A 7,198-nucleotide genomic window follows, 5' to 3' on the forward strand; every position below is an offset into this window, starting at 1 on the left:
CAGGATCCCATACAGAAGAAGTAGATCCTGTTCAGAACATTGAGCATGATTGGTTGCTCTAGGACATAGGATCCAGACAAGTAAGTAGTGAATCATCCTTTCTTCAACCTTGAAACCTCCAACAAGCAATTGCCTTCGATTAGTCTGTTGTTCAGGGTGACGTAGGAAGGATTGGAAGGTCGATAATCGATCGAAATCTTGGAGTCCGAGATGAACTTTAACAGCATCATCCCAGATGGGTAGTTGGGCAACGTTGGTCCACACATCATCATCTAAAATTATAGGGACACCCTTGACTTTGGTGGAAATAATCCCATCTCGATATCGCAAGTTGAAGTAGAACACTCTGATGAGATCGGGATAAATGCAACCGTTTTGCTCCACCAGATTTGAGAGTCCTTGATCATTAAACAGCGCTGGAAATTGAAATCCATAGAAACGGAAAAAATCAAGGCGAATATACTTTACTGCCATGATTCGTCTCTCTTGCCAGGAAGAAACATAGTCCGCATGTCTTTCTTGATCTGAAATCCATCCATCAATCGTTGCCGGACGTGGTTGAGAGGAAGAGGATGCTCCAACAGCTCTGCGGCGATGTCTCCTTGAATCTGCCATGGAGAAAGGTTGAGGGAGTGATAGTTTGAGAGAGTGAGTAAAATTGGAGGGATTTGAAGCTCAAGATTTTGATTTCAGTAGTTTCTAGGTGCAAAAAGATGGCTAACAATCGATTATAGAGGCCTATTTATAAGAAGAAGGAAAGAACTAGCCGTTTATGACCGTTTTGAGCCGTTATGGAGTCTCCAACGGCTTTATTTTTGAAACTGGTAGCGTGATAATCGATTATCGTAAGTGATAATCGATTATCTGCTCGTTGGTCACTTTCCAGAAATTGTACGATAATCGATTATGTATGAAGATAATCGATTATTTGCGCATGATTTTCCAGGTATGAGTTTGAAAATTCATAATCGATTATGGAGTAAGATAATCGATTATCTTAGTGTAGAGGATGTATCCCAGGTTTGTAATAATCGATTATGACCTGATGATAATCGATTATGAACGCTGATCTTACAAAAATTTGCAAAGAACCATAAATGTGGAGTCTAAGACATGTCTAATACCCCTAACTCTCTTCTAAGCTCATAGAATCTATCTTTAGGCAGGGCTTTAGTAAAGATATCAGCTAATTGATGTATCGTGTCAATGTATTCAATTTGGCAATCTCCCTTTTGAATGTGATCTCTCAAGAAATGATGTCTAATTTCAATGTGCTTAGTTCTTGAGTGCATTATGGGGTTCTTAGTTAGGTTGATAGCACTAGTATTATCACATTTCAAAGGAATGTGATCAAGGAAGATATCAAAATCCTCCAGTTGCTGTTTCATCCATAAGATTTGGGCACAACAATTGCCAGCAGCAATGTATTCAGCTTCAGTAGTAGATAAAGCTACACAAGCCTGTTTCTTTGAATGCCAAGACACTAAAGAACAACCCAGAAAATGACAAGTGCCACTAGTACTTTTCCTATCAATTTTACAGCCACCATAGTCTGCATCAGAATAACCTATTAAACTAAGTGAAGCATCAGATGGATACCAGAGTCCAAAAGAAGTGGTTCCTTTAAGGTATTTCAAAATCCTTTTGACAGCAATTAGATGAGATTCTTTAGGATTAGCTTGGTACCTAGCACACACACATACACTTTGCATAATGTCTGGTCTACTAGCAGTTAGATACAGTAAGGATCCTATCATTCCTCTAAACATGGTTTCATTTACCCCTTCACCAGATTCATCCTTATCTAAATAGCAAGACGTTGCCATAGGTGTGTTGGCTTCTCTACAAGTATCCATACCAAACTTCTTAAGTACTTCTCTACAATATTTAGTTTGAGAGACAAAAGTCCCCCCATCTATTTGCTTTATTTGCAGCCCTAAGAAGAAGGTAAGCTCACCCATCATAGACATCTCAAATTCACCTTGCATTATTTGTGCAAATCCTTCACATAATGAATTATTTGTAGACCCAAAAATAATGTCATCTACGTATACTTGAACAATCAAGATATGTTTTCCTACTTTCTTAATAAATAGGGTGGAATCAACCTTTCCTCTAGAGAAATCATTTTCAATCAAGAAGGTACTAAGTCTTTCATACCAAGATCTAGGTGCCTGTTTAAGACCATACAAGGCCTTTTTTAACTTATAAACATGATTAGGATATTTAAAATCCTCAAAACCAGGAGGTTGACTAACATATACCTCTTCTTTAATAAAACCATTCAAAAATGCGCTTTTCACATCCATTTGGTACAATTTAAACTTCATCAAAGAGGCATAAGCAAGTAATAATCTAATTGCTTCTAACCTGGCTACTGGAGCGTAAGTTTCATCATAGTCGATACCTTCCTCTTGACAGTAGCCCTTTGCAACTAACCTGGCTTTGTTCTTTGTGATGTTTCCATCTTCATCAAGCTTGTTTCTAAACACCCACTTTGTTCCAATGACTTGAAAATCATCTTGTCTAGGAATGAGTTGCCAAACATCATTCCTTTCAAATTGATTAAGTTCTTCTTGCATAGCAACGCACCATTTATCATCTTGAAGAGCTTCCTTTATGTTCTTAGGTTCTACCTGAGACACAAAAGCTACTGTTAAGCAGAAATTATTAAGATTGTGTCTAGGAGTTACCCCTTTTAATATATCTCCGATGATGTTGTCCAGAGAAAGTCCTCTTGGTTGTTGATAGCTTTTAGGATCAACTACTTGTTGTTCATTTTGAGTTTCTGGTGGATAGTTTTCATTTAGATACATCTCTTCAAGAGCTTCCCTCAAATAATCCTCATCACCTGCAATTGATTTATTTGACTCAAGAGGGTTCACCTCAAGGTCCACAATTTCATCAAAGACAACATGCATTGATTCTTCAATTGTCAAGGTTCTTCTATTAAACACCCTATATGCTTTGCTAGTTAAAGAATATCCTAAGAAGATTGCCTCATCGGATTTAGCATCAAATTTGCCTAAATTATCTTTACCATTATTCAAAACAAAACATTTACATCCAAAGATTTTCAAGTGAGATACATTTGGTTTTCTACCGTTAAACAGTTCATAGGGAGTTAGCTTAAGAATAGGCCTAATTAGCATTCTGTTCAACACGTAACAAGCAGTACTAACTGCATCAGCCCAAAAGTATTTTGGCACATTTGATTCATTTAAAAGAGTCCTAGCTAGTTCTTCTAATGACCTATTTTTCCTTTCAACAACACCATTTTGTTGGGGAGTTCTTGGAGCAGAGAAATTATGAGCAATTCCATGTTTTTCACAAAACTTTTCAAAAGATTCATTTTCAAACTCACCACCGTGATCACTTCTCAAGGTTTTAATTTTCAATTCCTTTTCATTTTGAACACGTTTTGCAAACGATTTGAATGCTTTAAAAGCTTCATTTTTAAGGGTTAAGAAGAATGTCCAAGTAAATCTAGTGTAATCATCAACAATCACAAGAGCATAGTAGTTTCCACCAAAACTTTTAATTCTAGATGGACCAAACAAGTCCATATGCAGAAGTTCTAAAGGTTTTGATGTTGAAATCATAGTTTTAGATGAGAATGAGGATTTGGTTTGCTTTCCCTTTTGACATGCAGAGCAAAGTTTATTTTTCTCAAATTTTAAATTTGGCAAACCAATCACAAGATTTTTTGAAATCAATTTATTCAAATGTTGCATATGTATATGTGCAGCTCTTTTATGCCATAGCCAAGGGTTTTCCTCTTTAGCAACTAAACATGTTATATTATGACTAGATGCATTTTCAATATCAATCAAGTAAATGTTATTATGCCTAACACCTTGCAAAGCAATTTCAGTAGAATCTTTAAAATATACGGTGCATCTATCACGTTCAAAAGTTACCTTGAGACCCTTGTCACATAATTGACTTATGCTTAGGAGATTATGTTTGAGACCTTCAACACATAATACATCCTTTATAGTCAATGTGTTTCCTCCTCCAATGTCTCCATTTCCAATGATTCTACCTTTGTTGTTATCTCCATAAGTCACAAAGCCTTGCTTTTTCTTCTCAAAAGAAATAAACTTTTTCTTGTCACCGGTCATGTGTCTTGAACAACCACTGTCAAGATACCACAGTGACTTCTTTGACTTAATAAGTTCCTACAAAACAAATTTGAGCAAGACTTTAGGTCCCCAATCTTATTATGGGTCCTTGGGGTTAGTTTATGCCAACATACATCATTTTACAGTTTTAACCCATGCATATTTACCATTTGGAACACCAAAATGTTTGATGCTGCATTTGTTTGAGGTGTGACCAAGTTTCATGCAGTAAAAACAACAAGCCTCATACACGTTATTTTTCACAAAAGTCCCTTTTTCTACCCAAACTCTACGGGTTCTTATCACTTTAGATTTTTTGTGTAGATGTGTGTTTCCACTTCTTGCATTGCTTTTCTCAAAGTTTGTTTTGGCATATGATTTAGACTTAGTTGCCTTTGCAAGTAAGTGCTCAAGAATGTCAATATCAAATAGATGACTTTTACATGATAGACATTCAATAGGATGTACAATAGTATCAGATTCAGATAATTTAGTTTCCAAATTACTAACTTTGTTTCTTAAAACAACTTCGTCATCTAGAACTTTTTCATATCTCAATTTCAATTCATTATGCTCTTTCTTTAGCTTTTTATGAGCAACATCAAGTTTTTCAGATTCATTTAACAAATCAAGAAATGCCTTTTGTAAGTCAAACTCATTACTTGACTCTAAGCTAGAATCACTTACTTGGCTTCCTGCATCTTCTAGGTCTGCCATTAAGCACAAATTTGCTTCTTCATCTGATTCGCTTGAGCTTGAAGAACTAGAAGCATTCTCTTCCCAAGCTATGTAAGCTTTCTTCTTCTTTGGAAACTTTCTTTCTTTCTTTTCTTCACTTTTCTTATTTTTAGGACAGTCAGTCTTCACATGACCTCTTTCTCCACATCCATAACATTTAATGCTTGAAGAAGATCCATTATTTTCTTTCCTTTCTTCACGGTATTTGTCTTTTCCCTTTGCTTTCATAAATTTTGCAAACTTCTTAATCATAAGACTCATGTTTTCTTCATCATCATCGGAGTCATCATCTTCAATCCTTTTAGAGTTCTTTCCTTTGGAGATCTCGGACTTGAAGGCTAGTGTCTTTCTTTTGCCTTGATCTTCTTCAGCCGTCAATCTTCTCAAGTCAAGTTCATGCTCACGGAGTTTCCCAAACAAGATTGGCATAGACATTTGAGTAAGATTTTGAGACTCAGAGATGGCAGTCACTTTTGGTTGCCAAGACCTGTCCAATGATTTCAAGATTTTTACATTTAATTCATCAGTATCAAAAGTCTTACCCAACCCTGTCAAGTGGTTCACTATGTGAATGAATCGCTTTTGGACATCAGAAATTGTTTCTCCAGGTTGCATTCTGAACATCTCATACTCCTGAATGAGAGTGTTCTTCCTTGCACGTTTCACGTCCTCTGTTCCTTCATGTGTGACTCTGAGAACCTCCCACATTTCTTGTGCTGTCTTACAAACTGAAATTCTATAAAACTCATCAAGTACAACAGCAGATGAAATAATGTTGCGAGCCTTAATATCAAATTGAGCTCTTCTATTTTCCTCTGGAGTCCAGTTAAAGTATGGTTTTTCTACTTCTACACCATCAATAGTTCTTTTTGGAATATAGGGACCATTTAGTACAGCTTCCCAGATGCCTCTGTCAACAGACCCCATAAAAATTTCCATTCTGACTTTCCAGAATGCATAGTTATCACCAGTAAAGAGTGGTGGTCTGTTGATGGAAGCACCCTCGGCATATACTTGAGTTTGATGACCGGCCATTTTCGAAAAGATTTGAAAAAATATCAAAGCAAGCTCTGATACCAATTGTTGGAACAATCGGTACCGTTATAGAATTTTGCACAGCGGAATAACTTATAAAGCGGAAAGCGTGTTCAGTCAAACTCTTAATAAGATGGTCAGTTTTATAAATTTAATTTACTTAGAGACAAATTTCCAAACAGTTGATGTGTATAAAACAGTAAAGAGTATAGAGAGCAAGAAAATTCAACACAGAATTTTTATCCTGGTTCGATTCAAAAGAATCTACGTCCAGTTGTTAATCACTATAAAAAGTGATTAACGTTTTCACTAAAAATAGTTTCACAAGTTTACAATAGAGTGAATGAAATAGAAAACAGATAAAACCTTCCTTCGAACGAACGAACCGGAAGAACAGAAACTTTGCCAACTTGAAGAGAACCGCTCCGACCTTTGACCCACAAAGCGCGAGCTTCTCCTTTTCACAAGACCAGGCAATGTAATGAACAAGCTTTTGGAACTTCCTCAGATCACACTGTATTCTCAAAAGCTTTTTGTTCAACTGTTGTTTTCTAATTTCACCAAAACAAAATATATAGCCTAGTACACTGAATGCCAAAGGTCAACTCCCAACTGCCATGAATAATCGATTATTGTAAGTGATAATCGATTATTCAAGTCCGTTACAGGGTTTTCAAAAAGTGATAATCGATTATATGAAGTGATAATCGATTATTCCTGTATGACTCTGTGATAATCGATTATTGCTATTCTATAATCGATTATTGAAGATAAAAATGCAAGCTTACAAGGTTTACAAGAATTTCCTACTACATTTAATTTCTACAAATTGCTTTTAACTAATTTTAATATCTTCTTCAACTAAACATCTTGTAGCATCATCAAAACAAATTTCTTCAAGATTTACCAATACTCCTTATTGGTAACAGAAAGTTGCAAAAATGAGATCCTCCATCACTAATAAGTACTCTTGGAGTTCCAAAGTGTGAGAAAATTTGCCGCTTCAGAAATTTAATCACAGTGCTAACATCATTCTTAGGACAAGCCAGGGCTTCCACCCATTTACTCACATAATCCACTGCCACCAATATGTACTCATTGTTGAAAGATGGTGGAAAGGGTCCCACAAAATCAATACCCCAGCAATCAAAGGCTTCACAAAGGACTCACGGTTTCAAGTGTGACCGAATCGTTTCAAGTAATAAACTCGGTAAGACCAAGTATCATTCTCCCAAAGGACTCACGGCCTAGTTTAGTTATGTGATTCGTTGATTATTTAAGACTTAAGAACGAAATAAGTG

Source organism: Vigna umbellata, chromosome 9 (assembly GCF_029865625.1).
Source record: "Vigna umbellata cultivar VRB3 chromosome 9, Vumbellata_1.0, whole genome shotgun sequence".
NCBI classification, from domain to species: Eukaryota; Viridiplantae; Streptophyta; class Magnoliopsida; order Fabales; family Fabaceae; genus Vigna; species Vigna umbellata.